This window comes from Lepisosteus oculatus, unplaced genomic scaffold (genome assembly GCF_040954835.1).
Source record: "Lepisosteus oculatus isolate fLepOcu1 unplaced genomic scaffold, fLepOcu1.hap2 HAP2_SCAFFOLD_90, whole genome shotgun sequence".
NCBI lineage: Eukaryota > Metazoa > Chordata > Actinopteri > Semionotiformes > Lepisosteidae > Lepisosteus > Lepisosteus oculatus.
Genome location: NW_027168428.1, coordinates 500,650 through 523,905, shown reverse-complemented (window position 1 = coordinate 523,905; position 23,256 = coordinate 500,650). Strand labels below are relative to the sequence as shown.

Here is a 23,256-nt window from a genome sequence, read left to right as displayed (position 1 = left end):
AGAGTTGGTCTTAACTGCCTGGCGGTCATGACAAGCTCCTCTTTAAGCTGTGGTTTAGTTTTGCATTCATGTGTTTCTAGAGCAGTTATTTATGGGGGTGGGTGGGTCCTTCACAGAGGCTCAGGACAAATCCCCTGCATGAAGGTCTACTGTGTGCGTTCAAACAGTCACAGGTCAAGAGCCAGGCAGGAGGACAATGGACAGATGAGCCAACGAACTAAAAATAAAAGAACAGATATGAAAAAGCCACCATCTTTTTCTTTTTGACATTTACCGACTTTCATGCAAGCCAGGACAAAGTTGCTCGTAGCTACTTGTGGATTCAAATACTCTATCGAGTGCTTTGATGAGTTTTTGCAATTTGATTGTCGTCCTGTCAGCCTGTTTCTGTTTTTTTTTTTCAATCTAGGGATGGAAAGTATGAGGGAAATGATGGAGCAATCAATAACCGCTCCGGAAAAATGGCAGAAAGAAATGGTCCGTCACTAAGGACATTTGTGAAGCAGAGGAGTGACATCACCACAAAGGCGACTTATTCTGCTGATCGTTTTGGTGAATAATGATTGAGGCGTGTTAAGAGAAAGGTAGCTGCGTCAGCATGCTTAGGCTGCAAAGGATAAAGCAAAGGTTTACTCCATGCTGAAAAAAGAAGAAAAGAAGCACAACGTTTCGACTGTGGAGCCTTCTGCGCCATCTTCTTTAGCGATGGTGATGATGTTTACATTGGAAAAACTGAGACACGCATACTGGAGGGGCTTGAACCACCAACTTTTCAGCACCACAGAGTCTGACAGTCTTTTGTGCACCCTACATTTGCAGGTTTATGGTCAAAGAAAACAATCACTTGCGCTTCTTGCAGCCGGCAATCTTTTTCCACTGACAACCAAGAAATGGATTTCATCTTTCACAAGCTGTATGGATTTCTTCAAAAACAAGTTATTCCAGAAAGGAAATGAATTCTTGCATTAAACTGAACCAAGCTGTACATGTTTGTCTGAAATGATACATTCGGCACAACAAGACACGGAGAGAGGCACCGCTGGTATTCAGACCCAGGATCGCCTGCTTACTAGGCGGGCACTTTAAGCCACTAGGGAACAGCGCCAGCGGAGCACCGCGCTTTTACAGACACTTGGACACATCTGCGTTCGGTGTGCACTTAACCTGCTCTCTGAGCCCGTTGCCTCCGTCCCATTTAATAGCAGAACTGACGCCAAGAGAAATGATGAGAAATGGCATTTATCGGGCACTTTTCATGTCCAAGGAGCTCAATGCCCTTGACACCTCCCCAAGGCGACAGAGCTGTGCATTCTTTGGCGACACCATTTTTTCTTTTGTTTAATTTCTATACTTATTGATAGAATAAAAACGATATGTCATGTACTGTAAGGGAAATGTCTCTTTTCATGGGGAAAGCTAGCACCAGCAAATGTTGTGTTTAGAAGAAGTGATTTAACATGACACGTGACCTAATTTACCGGAGCAAAAGCTCACCCAGCAAGCCCTGCTTTACTTCTACAGGAGAGAAGTACTGTAGAGTCTGCAAGATGTTCAGCTGGGTAGCTACGTCAGCATGCCTCGGCTGCAAAGGAACAAGTACTAGGTTTATTGCATGCTGAAAAGAGAAGAACGGAAACACAGCGTTTCGACTGTGAGGTCTTCTCACACCTGAAGAAGCCTCACACCTGTAAAAGGCTCCATGGTTTTCTTTCTTCTCTTTTCAACATGGAATACACCTATTGTCTGCAAGATGTGACAATTTCATGGTGTTTTGGAAGAAAACCTTTTTTCTTTGAATTCAAAATCAATCGGAATTTCAGCAGAACACATCAACACTTTTTCTGTTTTAAGGAGATGATATTTTAAACCTGACAAAAATAGTAGGAAACACAAGTTTCTTGCTGTGAAAATTTAGATGGGGAAGTGTACTACTAGTAGCAGTGTAGAGCTCTCTGTGGTGGAGTGCAAGCGCATGTTCTATGGGCCAGTGGCGTAATGGATAACGCGTCTGACTTCGGATCAGAAGATTGGAAGTTCGAGTCCTGCCTGGCTCGTGAGGCTTTTAAACCTCTCAGGTTCCTAGGTAACAGGTTGCCGTCATGTATATGAACTATAGAAAAGCATTTGCCACAACCCGTAAATTAGCACGCAAGTGCGGGCTGGTGAACACAGAACTGTATGGAGATCATCTCCAGCTCCGAGCTCAATTGCAATGAAAAAACATGCAGAACAGAACTGGAGAGCAGATGAATTTGTGCTCAGTAGGGTGGGGAGGACTCAGCATTGCTATTGTTCTAATTGGCATGAACTGCAGGGGATCTGAATCAGAACATGTCAGTCAGTTTGATCATTGCGTCAGTATGTAGGCCACGTTAATACAGAATTATTACTTTGTCTGTCTCGTCTTTGTATATAGCTGAATGTCCCTGACAATTTCATGTTAGTTTTTAAGAACGACATTGGTGCTAATATATACATATATAGTATATAAGGAACACGTAAAAGTTTAGTCCATGCTGAAAGGATAAGAAAACCGCCACAACGTTTCATCTTGGAATAAATCTTTACTTGTTGTTTTGCAGCCTACCCATTCTGACCTAACTCCTCCCTTGAAATTCCCTAACAGATAAGGGTACGTAACGGCTCATGCGATGCTCAGTTGCAATTTGTCCCAAAACAAACAAGAACAGCAGCTGAGGGTTTGAGTTTGAACATGCACTGTATTAAAGCAGCTTTTATTTCCATTGATAAATGCTAGATATTCCTACAGAGATTCTCCAGGTGAGTAAGCGATTCCTGTTTCTGTTTCTATTTCTGTTTCATATATACAGTATATATATGTTACATGTGTCTCTGCAATAGTATAAATGTGTTATACACTATCAGGGGCTGCTTTTTTGTGCACCTCATCTACAACAAGGGTTTTTTTTTTCATTTATGTTTGTGGACCTTCACCATTTGAGGAAGTGAGTTAGATAAGAAAGTTACAGGTATGGTGAGCAATGACTGACAAAGGCACGTACTGCGTATTCCTTACAGAAGTGTAAGCAATTTGTTCTAAAAAACACCGGCTAAAGTCCAACATCGTTAGCAATCTTATTACTTAAACAGAATTAACATCAATAAACTGTAAGGTGCTGGTACATGCGAGTAGATTTGATCTTCTATTAAACAAAAATGCAATTACAGCTCTAAAAAGGTCAACCTAGACTTCTGTAACAGATCTGTTCAGGTCATCGCTGTTTCTCTGACCTTGTGAGTCTTTGGAATTTTAAAAGTGTATTTTGCTTGCCTTTCATGTGGTCTGTGTACAAGTCACTGTGGCGTATGCGGTCCTACACAGCCTTGCTATAGACGTGACGAGCCTCCGCTATGTTGCAATGGAGAACAGGTTCAGTACGGAGCTGCCGAGAAAATTCAGCTGGAAAGCTCGTTGCAGAAAAGCATCGTTCTCTGTGTCCAGCGGCAAAGCGTCCATCGTGGGTGCTGAAGAATCGATTTCACAGGCTGTGGGTCCAGGCGATTTAGAGTGTTAAAGGTCCCAGTGAAAACGAAACGGCGCCGGTCCTTTTACACGCACGCACGCAACCAAATGCAAAGGACGCCGTAGTCGGCAGGATTTGAACCTGCGCGGGGAGACCCCAACGGATTTCAAGTCCGTCACCTTAACCTCTCGGCCACGACTACAGCAAGCGCCGCGGCCGCTGCCTTCTTGCTACAATCGAACAGGGAGTGCGAGGCGGCGGCGGCAGCGGAGGCAACTTTTTTCAAGTTCGCTCTCCGTTTAAGAAACCTTTTACGCCATACGTGCAAGCACACACACACACACCTCAGAGGACTTAAGGGTGGCTTCAAGTTGGAATGATAAAGTCTCCCCGTTCGGACATGAAAACAGAACGTTCTTAGACAGAAAGCAATCAACAACAGAGACATCTGGACGACGATTTTAGTCACTGCACTTTGAATAGCATTTTTACTCCAGTTACAGGAGATGCACCAATGGCCCTTGACCTACGCTCTTACCAATGCCTTGAACATTCAAACAAAACAGCCCTCAAGTCCTGCGGTTTAATATAACGCTGTTACGTGTCGAGGCAGTATTTGACTCTGTCCTACCGTTGAGACACGGGGCGTATATGGAAATGAACACATGCTACGGATCGTCTCTAATCGGTCCCTACAGTTGGAAGGCTCCTTGAAGCGTGCACCCCCATCATTCATCTTTGCGCATCTGTGAAAGGTAGACTCTTGAGCAATGTTTGAGCCAGCTCTAAGGCAACTAGTGCTATTGGACAGACACCTCTGGAAGATCCTAAGAGTCTCTTAACACCACTTCCAGCAGCAAGCTTAATTGTTCGCTGGAGGTCTCCCACCCAGGTACTGACCAGGCAAAGAATCACCAGTACATTGAATGAGGAAGTTAATCCTGAAATCCAATTACATATCTCAAGGTAAGACAAATCCATAAGAACATGTCTTAGTATTACTTCGTTTACATTAGTATGGCACTGAGTTGGAGCTCCTCTTTAAGCTGTGGTTTAGTTTTGCATTCATGTGTTTCTAGAGCAGTTATTTATGGGGGTGGGTGGGTCTTTCACAGAGGCTCAGGACAAATCCCCCGCCTGAAAGTCTAATGTGTGCGTTCAGACAGTCACAGGTCAAGAGCCAGGCAGGAGGACAATGGACAGAAGAGCCAACGAACTAAAAATAAAAGAACAGATATGAAAAAGCCACCATCTTTTTCTTTTTGACATTTTCCGACTTTCATGCAAGCCAGGACAAAGTTGCTCGTAGCTACTTGTGGATTCAAATACTCTATCGAGTGCTTTGATGAGTTTTTGCAATTTGATTGTCGTCCTATCAGCCTGTTTCTGTTTTTTTTTTTCAATCTTGGGATGGAAAGTATGAGGGAAATGATGGAGCAATCAATAACCGCTCCGGAAAAATGGCAGAATGAAATGGTCCGTCACTAAGGACATTTGTGAAGCAGAGGAGTGACATCACCACAAAGGCGACACATTCTGCTGATGGTTTTGGTGAATAATGATTGAGGTGCGTTAAGAGAAAGGTAGCTGTGTCAGCATGCGTAGGCTGCAAAGGATCAAGCAAAGGTTTACTCCATGCTGAAAAGAGAAGAAAAGAAGCACAACGTTTCGACTGTGGAGCCTTCTGCGCCATCTTCTTTAGCGGTGATGATGTTTACATTGGAAAAACGGAGACATGCGTCCCTGGGTGGGCTTGAACCACCAACCTTTCGGTTAACAGCCGAACGCGCTAACCGATTGCGCCACAGAGACTGACGGCCGCTTGTGCTCCCTACATTTGCAGGTTTATGGTCAAAGAAAACAATCACTTGCGCTTCTTGCAGCCGGCAATCTTTTTCCACTGACAACCAAGAAATGGATTTCATCTTTCACAAGCTGTATGGATTTCTTCAAAAACAAGTTATTCCAGAAAGGAAATGAATTCTTGCATTAAACTGAACCAAGCTGTACATGTTTGTCTGAAATGAGACATTCGGCACAACAAGACACGGAGAGAGGCACCGCTGGTATTCAGACCCAGGATCGCCTGCTTACTAGGCGGGCACTTTAAGCCACTAGGGAACAGCGCCAGCGGAGCACCGCGCTTTTACAGACACTTGGACACATCTGCGTTCGGTGTGCACTTAACCTGCTCTCTGAACCCGTTGCCTCCGTCCCATTTAATAGCAGAACTGACGCCAAGAGAAATGATGAGAAATGGCATTTATCGGGCACTTTTCATGTCCAAGGAGCTCAATGCCCTTGACACCTCCCCAAGGCGACAGAGCTGTGCATTCTTTGGCGACACCATTTTTTCTTTTGTTTAATTTCTATACTTATTGATAGAATAAAAACGATATGTCATGTACTGTAAGGGAAATGTCTCTTTTCATGGGGAAAGCTAGCACCAGCAAATGTTGTGTTTAGAAGAAGTGATTTAACATGACACGTGACCTAATTTACCGGAGCAAAAGCTCACCCAGCAAGCCCTGCTTTACTTCTACAGGAGAGAAGTACTGTAGAGTCTGCAAGATGTTCAGCTGGGTAGCTACGTCAGCATGCCTCGGCTGCAAAGGAACAAGTACTAGGTTTATTGCATGCTGAAAAGAGAAGAACGGAAACACAGCGTTTCGACTGTGAGGTCTTCTCACACCTGAAGAAGCCTCACACCTGTAAAAGGCTCCATGGTTTTCTTTCTTCTCTTTTCAACATGGAATACACCTATTGTCTGCAAGATGTGACAATTTCATGGTGTTTTGGAAGAAAACCTTTTTTCTTTGAATTCAAAATCAATCGGAATTTCAGCACGACACATCAACACTTTTTCTGTTTTAAGGAGATGATATTTTAAACCTGATAAAAATAGTAGGAAACACAAGTTTCTTGCTGTGAAAATTTAGATGGGGAAGTGTACTACTAGTAGCAGTGTAGAGCTCTCTGTGGTGGAGTGCAAGCGCATGTTCTATGGGCCAGTGGCGTAATGGATAACGCGTCTGACTTCGGATCAGAAGATTGGAGGTTCGAGTCCTGCCTGGCTCGTGAGGCTTTTAAACCTCTCAGGTTCCTCGGTAACAGGTTGCCGTCATGTATATGAACTATAGAAAAGCATTTGCCACAACCCGTAAATTAGCACGCAAGTGCGGGCTGGTGAACACAGAACTGTATGGAGATCATCTCCAGCTCTGAGCTCAATTGCAATGAAAAAACATGCAGAACAGAACTGGAGAGCAGCTGAATTTGTGCTCGGTAGGGTGGGGAGGACTCAGCATTGCTATTGTTCTAATTGGCATGAACTGCAGGGGATCTGAATCAGAACATGTCAGTTAGTTTGATCATTGCGTCAGTATGTAGGCCACGTTAATACAGAATTATTACTTTGTCTGTCTCGTCTTTGTATATAGCTGAATGTCCCTGACAATTTCATGTTAGTTTTTAAGAACGACATTGGTGCTAATATATACATATATAGCATATAAGGAACACGTAAAAGTTTAGTCCATGCTGAAAAGATAAGAAAACCGCCACAACGTTTCATCTTGGAATAAATCTTTACTTGTTGTTTTGCAGCCTACCCATTCTGACCTAACTCCTCCCTTGAAATTCCCTAACAGATAAGGGTACGTAACGGCTCATGCGATGCTCAGTTGCAATTTGTCCCAAAACAAACAAGAACAGCAGCTGAGGGTTTGAGTTTGAACATGCACTGTATTAAAGCAGCTTTTATTTCCATTGATAAATGCTAGATATTCCTACAGAGATTCTCCAGGTGAGTAAGCGATTCCTGTTTCTGTTTCTATTTCTGTTTCATATATATATACAGTATATATATGTTACATGTGTCTCTGCAATAGTATAAATGTGTTATACACTATCAGGGGCTGCTTTTTTGTGCACCTCATCTACAACAAGGGTTTTTTTTTCATTTATGTTTGTGGACCTTCACCATTTGAGGAAGTGAGTTAGATAAGAAAGTTACAGGTATGGTGAGCAATGACTGACAAAGGCACGTACTGCGTATTCCTTACAGAAGTGTAAGCAATTTGTTCTAAAAAACACCGGCTAAAGTCCAACATCGTTAGCAATCTTATTACTTAAACAGAATTAACATCAATAAACTGTAAGGTGCTGGTACATGCGAGTAGATTTGATCTTCTATTAAACAAAACTGCAATTACAGCTCTAAAAAGGTCAACCTAGACTTCTGTAACAGATCTGTTCAGGTCATCGCTGTTTCTCTGACCTTGTGAGTCTTTGGAATTTTAAAAGTGTATTTTGCTTGCCTTTCATGTGGTCTGTGTACAAGTCACTGTGGCGTATGCGGTCCTAACCAGCCTTGCTATAGACGTGACGAGCCTCCGCTATGTTGCAATGGAGAACAGGTTCAGTACGGAGCTGCTGAGAAAATTCAGCTGGAAAGCTCGTTGCAGAAAAGCATCGTTATCTGTGTCCAGCGGCAAAGCGTCCATCGTGGGTGCTGAAGAATCGATTTCACAGGCTGCGGGTCCAGGCGATTTAGAGTGTTAAAGGTCCCAGCGAAAACGAAACGGCGCTGGTCCTTTTACACGCACGCACGCAACCAAATGCAAAGGACGCCGTAGTCGGCAGGATTTGAACCTGCGCGGGGAGACCCCAACGGATTTCAAGTCCGTCACCTTAACCACTCGGCCACGACTACAGCAAGCACCGCGGCCGCTGCCTTCTTGCTACAATCGAACAGGGAGTGCGAGGTGGCGGCGGCAGCGAAGGCAACTTTTTTCAAGTTCGCTCTCCGTTTAAGAAACCTTTTACGCCATACGTGCAAGCACACACACACACACCTCAGAGGACTTAAGGGTGGCTTCAAGTTGGAATGATAAAGTCTCCCCGTTCGGACATGAAAACAGAACGTTCTTAGACAAAAAGCAATCAACAACGGAGACATGTGGACGACGATTTTAGTCACTGCACTTTGAATAGCATTTTTACTCCAGTTACAGGAGATGCACCAATGGCCCTTGACCTACGCTCTTACCAATGCCTTGAACATTCAAACAAAACAGCCCTCAAGTCCTGCGGTTATATATAATGCTGTTACGTGTCGAGGCAGTATTTGACTCTGTCCTACCGTTGAGACACGGGGCAGATATGGAAACGAACACATGCTACGGATCGTCTCTAATCGGTCCCTACAGTTGGAAGGCTCCTTGAAGCGTGCACCCCCATCATTCATCTTTGCGCATCTGTGAAAGGTAGACTCTTGAGCAATGTTTGAGCCAGCTCTAAGGCAACTAGTGCTATTGGACAGACACCTCTGGAAGATCCTAAGAGTCTCTTAACACCACTTCCAGCAGCAAGCTTAATTGTTCGCTGGAGGTCTCCCACCCAGGTACTGACCAGGCAAAGAATCACCAGTACATTGAATGAGGAAGTTAATCCTGAAATCCAATTACATATCTCAAGGTAAGACAAATCCATAAGAACATGTCTTAGTATTACTTCGTTTACATTAGTATGGCACTGAGTTGGAGCTCCTCTTTAAGCTGTGGTTAAGTTTTGCATTCATGTGTTTCTAGAGCAGTTATTTATGGGGGTGGGTGGGTCTTCCACAGAGGCTCAGGACAAATCCCCCGCCTGAAAGTCTAATGTGTGCGTTCAGACAGTCACAGGTCAAGAGCCAGGCAGGAGGACAATGGACAGAAGAGCCAACGAACTAAAAATAAAAGAACAGATATGAAAAAGCCACCATCTTTGTCTTTTTGACATTTTCCGACTTTCATACAAGCCAGGACAAAGTTGCTCGTAGCTACTTGTGGATTCAAATACTCTATCGAGTGCTTTGATGAGTTTTTGCAATTTGATTGTCGTCCTGTCAGCCTGTTTCTGTTTTTTTTTTCAATCTAGGGATGGAAAGTATGAGGGAAATGATGGAGCAATCAATAACCGCTCCGGAAAAATGGCAGAAAGAAATGGTCCGTCACTAAGGACATTTGTGAAGCAGAGGAGTGACATCACCACAAAGGCGACACATTCTGCTGATGGTTTTGGTGAATAATGATTGAGGCGCGTTAAGAGAAAGGTAGCTGTGTCAGCATGCGTAGGCTGCAAAGGATCAAGCAAAGGTTTACTCCATGCTGAAAAGAGAAGAAAAGAAGCACAACGTTTCGACTGTGGAGCCTTCTGCGCCATCTTCTTTAGCGGTGATGATGTTTACATTGGAAAAACGGAGACATGCGTCCCTGGGTGGGCTTGAACCACCAACCTTTCGGTTAACAGCCGAACGCGCTAACCGATTGCGCCACAGAGACTGACGGCCGCGTGTGCTCCCTACATTTGCAGGTTTATGGTCAAAGAAAACAATCACTTGCGCTTCTTGCAGCCGGCAATCTTTTTCCACTGACAACCAAGAAATGGATTTCATCTTTCACAAGCTGTATGGATTTCTTCAAAAACAAGTTATTCCAGAAAGGAAATGAATTCTTGCATTAAACTGAACCAAGCTGTACATGTTTGTCTGAAATGATACATTCGGCACAACAAGACACGGAGAGAGGCACCGCTGGTATTCAGACCCAGGATCGCCTGCTTACTAGGCGAGCACTTTAAGCCACTAGGGAACAGCGCCAGCGGAGCACCGCGCTTTTACAGACACTTGGACACATCTGCGTTCGGTGTGCACTTAACCTGCTCTCTGAGCCCGTTGCCTCCGTCCCATTTAATAGCAGAACTGACGCCAAGAGAAATGATGAGAAATGGCATTTATCGGGCACTTTTCATGTCCAAGGAGTTCAATGCCCTTGACACCTCCCCAAGGTGACAGAGCTGTGCATTCTTTGGCGACACCATTTTTTCTTTTGTTTAATTTCTATACTTATTGATAGAATAAAAACGATATGTCATGTACTGTAAGGGAAATGTCTCTTTTCATGGGGAAAGCTAGCACCAGCAAATGTTGTGTTTAGAAGAAGTGATTTAACATGACACGTGACCTAATTTACCGGAGCAAAAGCTCACCCAGCAAGCCCTGCTTTACTTCTACAGGAGAGAAGTACTGTAGAGTCTGCAAGATGTTCAGCTGGGTAGCTACGTCAGCATGCCTCGGCTGCAAAGGAACAAGTACTAGGTTTATTGCATGCTGAAAAGAGAAGAACGGAAACACAGCGTTTCGACTGTGAGGTCTTCTCACACCTGAAGAAGCCTCACACCTGTAAAAGGCTCCATGGTTTTCTTTCTTCTCTTTTCAACATGGAATACACCTATTGTCTGCAAGATGTGACAATTTCATGGTGTTTTGGAAGAAAACCTTTTTTCTTTGAATTCAAAATCAATCGGAATTTCAGCACAACACATCAACACTTTTTCTGTTTTAAGGAGATGATATTTTAAACCTGACAAAAATAGTAGGAAACACAAGTTTCTTGCTGTGAAAATTTAGATGGGGAAGTGTACTACTAGTAGCAGTGTAGAGCTCTCTGTGGTGGAGTGCAAGCGCATGTTCTATGGGCCAGTGGCGTAATGGATAACGCGTCTGACTTCGGATCAGAAGATTGTAGGTTTGAGTCCTGCCTGGCTCGTGAGGCTTTTAAACCTCTCAGGTTCCTAGGTAACAGGTTGCCGTCATGTATATGAACTATAGAAAAGCATTTGCCACAACCCGTAAATTAGCACGCAAGTGCGGGCTGGTGAACACAGAACTGTATGGAGATCATCTCCAGCTCCGAGCTCAATTGCAATGAAAAAACATGCAGAACAGAACTGGAGAGCAGCTAAATTTGTGCTCAGTAGGGTGGGGAGGACTCAGCATTGCTATTGTTCTAATTGGCATGAACTGCAGGGGATCTGAATCAGAACATGTCAGTCAGTTTGATCATTGCGTCAATATGTAGGCCACGTTAATACAGAATTATTACTTTGTCTGTCTCGTCTTTGTATATAGCTGAATGTCCCTGACAATTTCATGTTAGTTTTTAAGAACGACATTGGTGCTAATATATACATATATAGCATATAAGGAACACGTAAAAGTTTAGTCCATGCTGAAAAGATAAGAAAACCGCCACAACGTTTCATCTTGGAATAAATCTTTACTTGTTGTTTTGCAGCCTACCCATTCTGACCTAACTCCTCCCTTGAAATTCCCTAACAGATAAGGGTACGTAACGGCTCATGCGATGCTCAGTTGCAATTTGTCCCAAAACAAACAAGAACAGCAGCTGAGGGTTTGAGTTTGAACATGCACTGTATTAAAGCAGCTTTTATTTCCATTGATAAATGCTAGATATTCCTACAGAGATTCTCCAGGTGAGTAAGCGATTCCTGTTTCTGTTTCTATTTCTGTTTCATATATACAGTATATATATGTTACATGTGTCTCTGCAATAGTATAAATGTGTTATACACTATCAGGGGCTGCTTTTTTGTGCACCTCATCTACAACAAGGGTTTTTTTTTCATTTATGTTTGTGGACCTTCACCATTTGAGGAAGTGAGTTAGATAAGAAAGTTACAGGTATGGTGAGCAATGACTGACAAAGGCACGTACTGCGTATTCCTTACAGAAGTGTAAGCAATTTGTTCTAAAAAACACCGGCTAAAGTCCAACATCGTTAGCAATCTTATTACTTAAACAGAATTAACATCAATAAACTGTAAGGTGCTGGTACATGCGAGTAGATTTGATCTTCTATTAAACAAAAATGCAATTACAGCTCTAAAAAGGTCAACCTAGACTTCTGTAACAGATCTGTTCAGGTCATCGCTGTTTCTCTGACCTTGTGAGTCTTTGGAATTTTAAAAGTGTATTTTGCTTGCCTTTCATGTGGTCTGTGTACAAGTCACTGTGGCGTATGCGGTCCTAACCAGCCTTGCTATAGACGTGACGAGCCTCCGCTATGTTGCAATGGAGAACAGGTTCAGTACGGAGCTGCCGAGAAAATTCAGCTGGAAAGCTCGTTGCAGAAAAGCATCGTTCTCTGTGTCCAGCGGCAAAGCGTCCATCGTGGGTGCTGAAGAATCGATTTCACAGGTTGTGGGTCCAGGCGATTTAGAGTGTTAAAGGTCCCAGCGAAAACGAAACGGCGCTGGTCCTTTTACACGCACGCACGCAACCAAATGCAAAGCACGCCGTAGTCGGCAGGATTTGAACCTGCGCGGGGAGACCCCAACGGATTTCAAGTCCGTCACCTTAACCCCACTCGGCCACGACTACAGCAAGCGCCGCGGCCGCTGCCTTCTTGCTACAATCGAACAGGGAGTGCGAGGCGGCGGCGGCAGCGGAGGCAACTTTTTTCAAGTTCGCTCTCCGTTTAAGAAACCTTTTACGCCATACGTGCAAGCACACACACACACACACCTCAGAGGACTTAAGGGTGGCTTCAAGTTGGAATGATAAAGTCTCCCCGTTCGGACATGAAAACAGAACGTTCTTAGACTGAAAGCAATCAACAACGGAGACATGTGGACGACGATTTTAGTCACTGCAGTTTGAATAGCATTTTTACTCCAGTTACAGGAGATGCACCAATGGCCCTTGACCTACGCTCTTACCAATGCCTTGAACATTCAAACAAAACAGCCCTCAAGTCCTGCGGTTTAATATAACGCTGTTACGTGTCGAGGCAGTATTTTTCTCTGTCCTACCGTTGAGACACGGGGCGTATATGGAAACGAACACATGCTACGGATCGTCTCTAATCGGTCCCTACAGTTGGAAGGCTCCTTGAAGCGTGCACCCCCATCATTCATCTTTGCGCATCTGTGAAAGGTAGACTCTTGAGCAATGTTTGAGCCAGCTCTAAGGCAACTAGTGCTATTGGACAGACACCTCTGGAAGATCCTAAGAGTCTCTTAACACCACTTCCAGCAGCAAGCTTAATTGTTCGCTGGAGGTCTCCCACCCAGGTACTGACCAGGCAAAGAATCACCAGTACATTGAATGAGGAAGTTAATCCTGAAATCCAATTACATATCTCAAGGTAAGACAAATCCATAAGAACATGTCTTAGTATTACTTCGTTTACATTAGTATGGCACTGAGTTGGAGCTCATCTTTAAGCTGTGGTTTAGTTTTGCATTCATGTGTTTCTAGAGCAGTTATTTATGGGGGTGGGTGGGTCTTCCACGGAGGCTCAGGACAAATCCCCCGCCTGAAAGTCTAATGTGTGCGTTCAGACAGTCACAGGTCAAGAGCCAGGCAGGAGGACAATGGACAGAAGAGCCAACGAACTAAAAATAAAAGAACAGATATGAAAAAGCCACCATCTTTTTCTTTTTGACATTTTCCGACTTTCATGCAAGCCAGGACAAAGTTGCTCGTAGCTACTTGTGGATTCAAATACTCTATCGAGTGCTTTGATGAGTTTTTGCAATTTGATTGTCGTCCTGTCAGCCTGTTTCTGTTTTTTTTTTTCAATCTAGGGATGGAAAGTATGAGGGAAATGATGGAGCAATCAATAACCGCTCCGGAAAAATGGCAGAAAGAAATGGTCCGTCACTAAGGACATTTGTGAAGCAGAGGAGTGACATCACCACAAAGGCGACACATTCTGCTGATGGTTTTGGTGAATAATGATTGAGGCGCGTTAAGAGAAAGGTAGCTGTGTCAGCATGCGTAGGCTGCAAAGGATCAAGCAAAGGTTTACTCCATGCTGAAAAGAGAAGAAAAGAAGCACAACGTTTCGACTGTGGAGCCTCCTGCGCCATCTTCTTTAGCGGTGATGATGTTTACATTGGAAAAACGGAGACATACGTCCCTGGGTGGGCTTGAACCACCAACCTTTCGGTTAACAGCCGAACGCGCTAACCGATTGTGCCACAGAGACTGACGGCCGCTTGTACTCCCTACATTTGCAGGTTTATGGTCAAAGAAAACAATCACTTGCGCTTCTTGCAGCCGGCAATCTTTTTCCACTGACAACCAAGAAATGGATTTCATCTTTCACAAGCTGTATGGATTTCTTCAAAAACAAGTTATTCCAGAAAGGAAATGAATTCTTGCATTAAACTGAACCAAGCTGTACGTTTGTCTGAAATGAGACATTCGGCACAACAAGACACGGAGAGAGGCACCGCTGGTATTCAGACCCAGGATCGCCTGCTTACTAGGCAGGCACTTTAAGCCACTAGGGAACAGCGCCAGCGGAGCACCGCGCTTTTACAGACACTTGGACACATCTGCGTTCGGTGTGCACTTAACCTGCTCTCTGAACCCGTTGCCTCCGTCCCATTTAATAGCAGAACTGACGCCAAGAGAAATGATGAGAAATGGCATTTATCGGGCACTTTTCATGTCCAAGGAGCTCAATGCCCTTGACACCTCCCCAAGGCGACAGAGCTGTGCATTCTTTGGCGACACCATTTTTTCTTTTGTTTAATTTCTATACTTATTGATAGAATAAAAACGATATGTCATGTACTGTAAGGGAAATGTCTCTTTTCATGGGGAAAGCTAGCACCAGCAAATGTTGTGTTTAGAAGAAGTGATTTAACATGACACGTGACCTAATTTACCGGAGCAAAAGCTCACCCAGCAAGCCCTGCTTTACTTCTACAGGAGAGAAGTACTGTAGAGTCTGCAAGATGTTCAGCTGGGTAGCTACGTCAGCATGCCTCGGCTGCAAAGGAACAAGTAATAGGTTTATTGCATGCTGATGTAGCGGCGAGGCTTATTAATAAGGCAGAATTAAGTGTTTCCGAGCTTCCCAAATGAGGCCCCATTTCTCTGTTCATCTCTGTGGTGCAGCCACAGAGAGACTATTCCCAGGGTGATTTAAGGTCCTAGGACAGCTCCCAAAGGGGGATGCACTTAGCTAAGCCTGGCTATCATGATCAATGGTCATCCATTGGCGCCTATCTGTCTAGGGAGTGCCAGTTGGACATCTGGACTGCATTACTAAGTGTCAGGAGTAAGTGACTCATATCTCACCTTGATCAACCAATCAGGGACTGGTAGGGCCGAGTAACCCACGTGGGACTCTGATGCCCATGGAACTTTCAGCCAATCAATGAGCTGAAGTTCCTCCAGGTAAAAACAGGCAACACAGAGAGCCTGAGAGATTCAGTGAGATTCAACAAGATTCAGAAGGGATTCTGGAGAGGATTCTGTGGACTGTTCTAAAGGGAATTCAAAGGAGAATTCCAGGGCAGGACGGCCCAGGAGCAGAAGGCTCCCAAGGGCAGGACATCCTCGCAGCGCGCCTCCTGACCATCCTGAGACTCAGCCCGGACAACCACGGAACGGCCAGTGTGTCTGAGTGCCAGAACTTTCCTTTGTTCTAAGAGTCTAGAGTGGAGGTTGCCAGAGAGTAACCAGCAGCAGGCCTCGTGAACAGGTCGGAACTGTGGAAAGCTGAATCACTATTCAGAACTAGCTCTTCATTAGGAACGAACCGGTCCTCTTCCTGACTTGCTGGGACCCACAGTCATCTTTTCTCCTGTGCACAAACTTTGCTAGTTAAAGCCAACACTAACTAGCCGGTCAGTGAGCATCAGCAGCGCACCGTCGCAAGCCGCACAGCACAGCCTGGCACGGAGCCAGAGAGCGCGGATTGGACAGCAACAGCCTGCAACTGTTTCTTTGTGCCCGCAGAAGATCTGAATCCCCAAAGATTGGATGAGTATTTAACTTCAATGCATTACAGCTCGAGAATTCAATTGTTATCCCAACCAGTTGATATCAATTTAATTCCTAAGAGTTATGTACTTGTTTGAGTATCTAATGTAGAAGTTATAACTAAGTTCATTTACGAAACGGTCTTAATGAATGATATACTGAACGTATGTCCTCTTGATATGTGTAACACTTCGTAACTGACTGAATATATACCTTTTGTATTCTGATAACCCTCTCGATAAGATCTGTTAGTTTTATATGCATATTCTATGTATTAATAAATGTATCCTCGTGTATTAGTACCTGTGTGTGTGCGTTGTTTGAGTTATGTCGCATGGTTGGACTCTAAAGCCATCAAAAGAATCAACTTTGTGATTTACTGCTACAATTAATAATTGTCTCAGTAAATGCCCAAACCCTACAGAACTGGTGCCTTCAGAGAGCCACTATGATTACATATTTGGCGTCCCTGAACCGGTTTTCTTACATATTTGGGGTCCCTGAACGGCTATGAATCACTACACTGAAAAGAGAAGAACGGAACCACAGCGTTTCGACTGTGAGGTCTTCTCACACCTGAAGAAGCCTCACACCTGTTAAAGGCTCCATGGTTTTCTTTCTTCTCTTTTCAACATGGAATACACCTATTGTCTGCAAGATGTGACAATTTCATGGTGTTTTGGAAGAAAACCTTTTTTCTTTGAATTCAAAATCAATCGGAATTTCAGCACGACACATCAACACTTTTTCTGTTTTAAGGAGATGATATTTTAAACCTGATAAAAATAGTAGGAAACACAAGTTTCTTGCTGTGAAAATTTAGATGGGGAAGTGTACTACTAGTAGCAGTGTAGAGCTCTCTGTGGTGGAGTGCAAGTGCATGTTCTATGGGCCAGTGGCGTAATGGATAACGCGTCTGACTTCGGATCAGAAGATTGTAGGTTCGAGTCCTGCCTGGCTCATGAGGCTTTTAAACCTCTCAGGTTCCTCGGTAACAGGTTGCCGTCATGTATATGAACTATAGAAAAGCATTTGCCACAACCCGTAAATTAGCACGCAAGTGCGGGCTAGTGAACACAGAACTGTATGGAGATCATCTCCAGCTCCGAGCTCAATTGCAATGAAAAAACATGCAGAACAGAACTGGAGAGCAGCTGAATTTGTGCTCGGTAGGGTGGGGAGGACTCAGCATTGCTATTGTTCTAATTGGCATGAACTGCAGGGGATCTGAATCAGAACATGTCAGTTAGTTCGATCATTGCGTCAATATGTAGGCCACGTTAATACAGAATTATTACTTTGTCTGTCTCGTCTTTGTATATAGCTGAATGTCCCTGACAATTTCATGTTAGTTTTTAAGAACGACATTGGTGCTAATAGATACACATATAGCATATAAGGAACACGTAAAAGTTGAGTCCATGCTGAAAAGATAAGAAAACCGCCACAACGTTTCATCTTGGAATAAATCTTTACTTGTTGTTTTGCAGCCTACCCATTCTGACCTAACTCCTCCCTTGAAATTGCCAAACAGATAAGGGTACGTAACGGCTCATGCGATGCTCAGTTGCAATTTGTCCCAAAACAAACAAGAACAGCAGCTGAGGGTTTGAGTTTGAACATGCACTGTATTAAAGCAGCTTTTATTTCCATTGATAAATGCTAGATATTCCTACAGAGATTCTCCAGGTGAGTAAGCGATTCCTGTTTCTGTTTCTATTTCTGTTTCATATATATATATACAGTATATATACAGTATTGTACTATTATTATATAATTCGTTACACTGTGGCTGTGTTGTGTGTGTTAAGCTGCTGTTGCACTGCAATTTCCCTCACGGGATCAATAAAGTATCTATCTATAAGAAGACATTACCAACAACGACCACAAGATGGAGATATTGTCTAGACATTACCAACAACGACCACAAGATGGAGATATTGTCCAAAGAGGCAAGAAGGGCAAAGCCGCGATAAGGTAAAATCATTTTTTGTAAGAGATTGGTGTCAGAATGCACATCCGTATCCCAAACAGAATCTCTAGTAAAATATGATCATTTGTGAAACAGGCAAATGAGTGTCTGCTACAATATGATTGCTACAGATGCAGCCATTCAAAATGTGCGGGCGATACTGCATTATTTTCCGGTACGCTGTACGCAGTCTACCGCGAGTTACCGGTAAATACCGCGAGTTACCGGTAAATACCGCTAGCAAAATAATAGTATCCGGAATTTCCGCAAGGTGGAGCTAATAAAGCTCAACTTCTCATGTTTGAGCTGTAGCCATCAAAGTCTTTAATGAAGATATTACTAATAGTATTAATAATAAATGACCTTGGACAAGCTGTAAACTCAAAGTATTGCCCTGGTCCACATTATTTTTTTCACTGACCTTCTTTGTAAAAGTAACACCACAGCATTTCGCAATCACGCATTTTTTTCCAATCATGCAAAGTACAGTAATTTTTGAGAATCGATTCACCATGCCTTTCACATGCTCATAAAAGAGATTGATTTAGGAACATAAACATATTACCGTATGCAAACTGTACTGTATACAGTTTGTATATGTATATGTATATGTATATGTATATTTAATGTCTTAACTGTGCCCGTTTAAGTATTGAATATTTATATGGAATTTTACCACTGAAGGGAAATCTTAGTGCCTGAGCATAAAAAGAATAGGAGCGTAATGCAACGCGTGTGAAGGCCATAAACGATATTAATTTTGGAACATAAACATACAGTATATGGCTGGTCTCGGTACTTTAAAGAAAACATACACGAAACATGGTTTCATTATGACCAGAATCGGTCTTGAGATATTTTTAACTTGATTTACAGTATTTGAGAGGTATGTCTTGACACCGATACTACGTAAATACTCCTCACGTATATGTTTCTAGGTTTATATTATGCATTTCATACGGTCAAATTGCTTTTGAGCAACTGATGAGAAGCGCGAAACGGTATGCCCAGGGCGTTTTAGTTTTTGTTTTGTTTTAATGCAGTGCAGTGGATTGATTAGAGATATCAAGTACATACAAGTCATTTTTTAAATGTTGTAGTTCGTCTTGTAAAAATGTTACGAGTACATCATCTGTCAACAATTACACAGGTTCTGTTTCCATATTGCGGTTTTTGGTTACGTAATACTATTTTCTAATTTCACGTTGTGAATATATGATTTGGGCAAACAGAGCCGCAAAGAAGTACATTATGGGTTGTTGTTGTTTTTTTGCAGTTTTATCTAAAATAAGCGATGCTTAAACCTTTGTCTGATTCTTGTGAAACTATCCACACGACAGTTACCTAGGAGTTGACTTCAGTGATGTCACTGATGGGATGTTTCTAAAAATCCATCCTCTGTAAAACATCTTCTCTAGTTGTTCTGCATATGTATTCGCTAATGAAGCTGTGTGTTCTGAGCCTGGTTCTCTACATTTCTGTATGAACCAGCTTAGAGGGCTAAAGACAGCTTGTGTTTAAATTGAGTGTAAGGTAATTTATGCTTCTAAAGTCATGGTCAGCATTTATTATTGTACTGTGCTGTAAACTTCTTCTGTGCCTAATTACATTATTTTATAGTCGATAATGTTTCTGTAGTGCTTTTTCAGCCCTCAGCATGTGACTGCGCTGGTGGTGCTGTGGGTTAGGTTCCTGACTCCTATGTCACATGGTCTGTGGTTGAATCTCATGGAACTATGACTTTAATTTTTAACAAACATTTCTTTGAAAAAATGAAACATTTCCCTTGGTCAGAGATTAAATAAAACCTCACTCGCATCAAAACAAATTTATATTTCTAAATATCACAACATGATCGAATTTACGTCTTTTTAATAACAATGAATAGTCACCTATGCGTTACAAAATAAACATTTATATTGATTTGAATCGAGTTTTGATTTAAATCGTAAACGCGTGTTTAAAGGCGATATACTGTATAAAAGCGCTGATTCTTATGGAATGTGTTTGGCCGGGGATTCAAAAAAATTATTTTTTTTAATCGCGTATCTAAGGAAAATTGCAGTATAACTTTGTTCATGCACAAACAGTGGCATGTTACATTATAATTTGGGTGTCTCCTCTTGCCAGAAAGCTCTAAATTGGATTTTGAGTGCGGTTTTTGACTTTTTCTAAATTGCAACCCATAAATAAAGCTGATACAGTTTAGACTTACTGTATTCTAAACTGTATTACAACATCACATTGGACAATGCAACGTAAATTGCAAAAATGCACTTGGAATCTGTCCAAGCCCTACTACGAAAATTATTAAAACTGCGACACTTATCATTCATCTTTAAATAAACTTTATTTTATATAGCGTTTTAAGCGAATAGGTAATTAGATTGCTCATAAACCTAATCGCTTTTTCTACATAAACACAGCGTGATTGCTCTCTGAAAATGCTTTTTTCTTTATATTTAGGCTCAGATTTCAACTATAGATTGTATTATTATAAACTTTCTTGGAAAAATGTCTTTTATGTAAACCATGTTTGCTATTAATTCATTTAGGGCTAAAATACGTTCATTGTCTTCCAATCGAGTCGAGTTGACATTGGAAGCTTGCCACGCCCGGACTGTTACACCAACGCATTAGCATGTTGAAGCGATTTCATTGAGGAGGCCATCTACTAGTTAACACTGTACTTCCTACTTTGAAAACACCTGTGAAATTGGTTTAATTCGTCACAGCCAGCACTCCGGCAGAGAGGGGGGTTGTACTCGTTAATGTCTGATGACATACAAGTGGAAAGATTACAGATTTTAATCGTTTTTTTTCTGAACCAGGGAAAATCTGATCATGTTTCTCTATAACAATAATAAAAAACTTTATTTTAAATTATTTTACATATCCCGCTTGCACATCGCACAACTTTAATAAATCTATTCTTTATTAATACTAAATAAATAATACTAAAAATACTACAGCAAAGAGGTCACTTGATTTTTGGAATAATTCCAAATAGCACAATGATCCACTGGCATTCCTGAAGTCTGTTTAGTGCATAATCTTCCAAATACAATCACTAAGCAATTATAAGAATTATACCATCCTATTTCTTTGTGATGTCCTGTAAAAACTAAACCTATTTTTATAAGGCTTTTACTCAAAAGGTTTCCAAACACACAAAGCATTTGTGAAGTACTATAGTATTTCTAAAGGTTACTGGTACAACATCAATCATTAAAGCTTAACAATAAAGTTTAGATTGCTGACTATGGACTAACTACATTAACTAACTGCAATGCAACATTATACATTTTACAAGAATATCTGGTTGAATTCTTGCATTTGTAGCCAATTTAATGCGAGAGAAATAAGCCAATTTAATTATTTCACAAAAAATAATGTAATATAAAATGGATGTTTTTAACTTTATTGTAGTGTTTTAGAAACTAATATGTCTTCAAAAATGGTTGTTTTTCACTCCTAGGAATGAAAGCTGTTGTTATATGATGTTTATTTTCAAATTTGGAAAAATCAAAGGATTCTAGCTTTCTCCCCTTGCAGGCATCGGACACAGAGAACCTCATGGTTTTCCTAAAAATCATTTTTTATGTTCCCTGGTGTTCCAAACTTAGTTTTAATTTGTTATTATGTTAAAAACAGGGTAATAAATTTCTAATTGGACTATAAATAATGTCATATTGTCTGCTATAAAACTGATGTTTTCAACTCTATTGTAGAGATTCTAGAATCATCTAATAGAGAATTGAAATAAAAAAAGGGCATAAGAAAACATTACCAACAACGACCACAAGATGGAGATATTGTCTAGACATTACCAACAACGACCACAAGATGGAGATATTGTCCAAAAAGGCAAGAAGGGCAAAGCCGCGATAAGGTAAAATCATTTTTTGAAAGAGATTGCTGTCAGAATGCACAACTGAATCCCAAACAGAATCTCTAGTCAAATATGATCATTTGTGAAACAGGCAAATGAGTCTCTCAGGTGCCCATTGCTCATTTTCAGACACATTTATGCAATACTTTCACCATGCGTTGAGCAATAGGGATTAAAGATACCAGAGGTAAGGTTTAAAAGTGATTCTGAGGTGCAACACATCAGCAATACAGCTAGGCATCTGAAATGCGGGGTTTGAGAGCCCTTCAGGGAACACCGTACCCTAAAGGTACCAGAAGTCCAGTAGTATAAGCATTAAGTCACTGTCACCCCTGTTACAATGTGATTGCTACATATCTTCATTTCTTTGGTTTTTAAGGAGTAAGAGTGCAGGGGGTCTAAATCTGCGATCCAGTGTGTTGAAGTATTTCACAACATTACCTGTAGCCCGTATGGAAATAAATACTAATTCTGATTATTGCCCTGGGCATGTACCAATAAATCACTGAGCATATATATATATATCACTGTGTTGAAGCTAGAGACCTGTATGTAATATTATGGTGCTAAAATGTCATTTTCACATATATTAATGTAATAAATGATTGCTTATGCTTTATAAACAAATCTAATTAAAATAAATGATTAAGTTTTGTATTTATCTTGTACCATAGAACATGATTTTCTTTGTATTTCAAGCCCACAAAGTGTCCAAATGACGCACTACATGATATAAGGAAGATTATCACATGCATATCGGTATTATCTTTCTTATGAAAATGCATTCCTTTCATTACCTTTTACTTTTTAAAATGAACTCAAATTGTGTATAATGTAATAATTTAAGTAGAAGTGCTTCACTGCTCTATGCCGTCTGGAAATAAATCCTCAGACTACTTACTGCCCTGGGCATGTACCAATAAATTACAGGAGCACATCTATATATCACTGCGTTGAAGCAGGAGACACACAATCACTGCAAACACATCCTAAATACAGTGTTCTAGCACCTTTGACCTCATCCAGAACATATCATTTCTTGAAAGGGATTGCTGTCCGAATGCACATCTGAATCCCAAACAGAATCTCTAGTAAAATACGATCATTTGTGAAACAGGCAAATGACTGTCTCAGGGGCCCATTCCTCATTCTCAAGACACATGTATGCAGTACGTACACCATGCATTGAGCAATAGGGATTAAAGACACCACAGCTAAGGTTAGAAGTCATTCTGACTATATTCTAAAATATTGGACTCATATTCTTATGATGGCAGACATG

At 41.8% G+C, this 23,256-nt stretch overlaps 9 non-coding genes across 9 annotated transcripts; 3 read left to right on the top strand and 6 right to left on the bottom strand.

The window, feature by feature from the left end:
* Window positions 1–3,605: 3,605 nt before the first annotated feature.
* trnas-uga (transfer RNA serine (anticodon UGA)) lies at window positions 3,606–3,687 on the bottom strand. Its single transcript has one exon. It is a non-coding gene; the product is annotated as a tRNA-Ser (tRNA).
* A 1,536-nt stretch (window positions 3,688–5,223) lies between these two features.
* trnan-guu (transfer RNA asparagine (anticodon GUU)) lies at window positions 5,224–5,297 on the bottom strand. Its single transcript has one exon. It is a non-coding gene; the product is annotated as a tRNA-Asn (tRNA).
* A 1,193-nt stretch (window positions 5,298–6,490) lies between these two features.
* trnar-ucg (transfer RNA arginine (anticodon UCG)) lies at window positions 6,491–6,563 on the top strand. The gene has a single exon. It is a non-coding gene; the product is annotated as a tRNA-Arg (tRNA).
* A 1,554-nt stretch (window positions 6,564–8,117) lies between these two features.
* Window positions 8,118–8,199, bottom strand: trnas-uga (transfer RNA serine (anticodon UGA)). The gene has a single exon. It is a non-coding gene; the product is annotated as a tRNA-Ser (tRNA).
* Window positions 8,200–9,734: 1,535 nt separating this feature from the next.
* Window positions 9,735–9,808, bottom strand: trnan-guu (transfer RNA asparagine (anticodon GUU)). Its single transcript has one exon. It is a non-coding gene; the product is annotated as a tRNA-Asn (tRNA).
* A 1,193-nt stretch (window positions 9,809–11,001) lies between these two features.
* trnar-ucg (transfer RNA arginine (anticodon UCG)) lies at window positions 11,002–11,074 on the top strand. The gene has a single exon. It is a non-coding gene; the product is annotated as a tRNA-Arg (tRNA).
* A 1,550-nt stretch (window positions 11,075–12,624) lies between these two features.
* On the bottom strand, window positions 12,625–12,708 carry trnas-uga (transfer RNA serine (anticodon UGA)). Its single transcript has one exon. It is a non-coding gene; the product is annotated as a tRNA-Ser (tRNA).
* A 1,538-nt stretch (window positions 12,709–14,246) lies between these two features.
* Window positions 14,247–14,320, bottom strand: trnan-guu (transfer RNA asparagine (anticodon GUU)). The gene has a single exon. It is a non-coding gene; the product is annotated as a tRNA-Asn (tRNA).
* A 2,679-nt stretch (window positions 14,321–16,999) lies between these two features.
* Window positions 17,000–17,072, top strand: trnar-ucg (transfer RNA arginine (anticodon UCG)). Its single transcript has one exon. It is a non-coding gene; the product is annotated as a tRNA-Arg (tRNA).
* The last annotated feature ends 6,184 nt before the right edge of the window (window positions 17,073–23,256 follow it).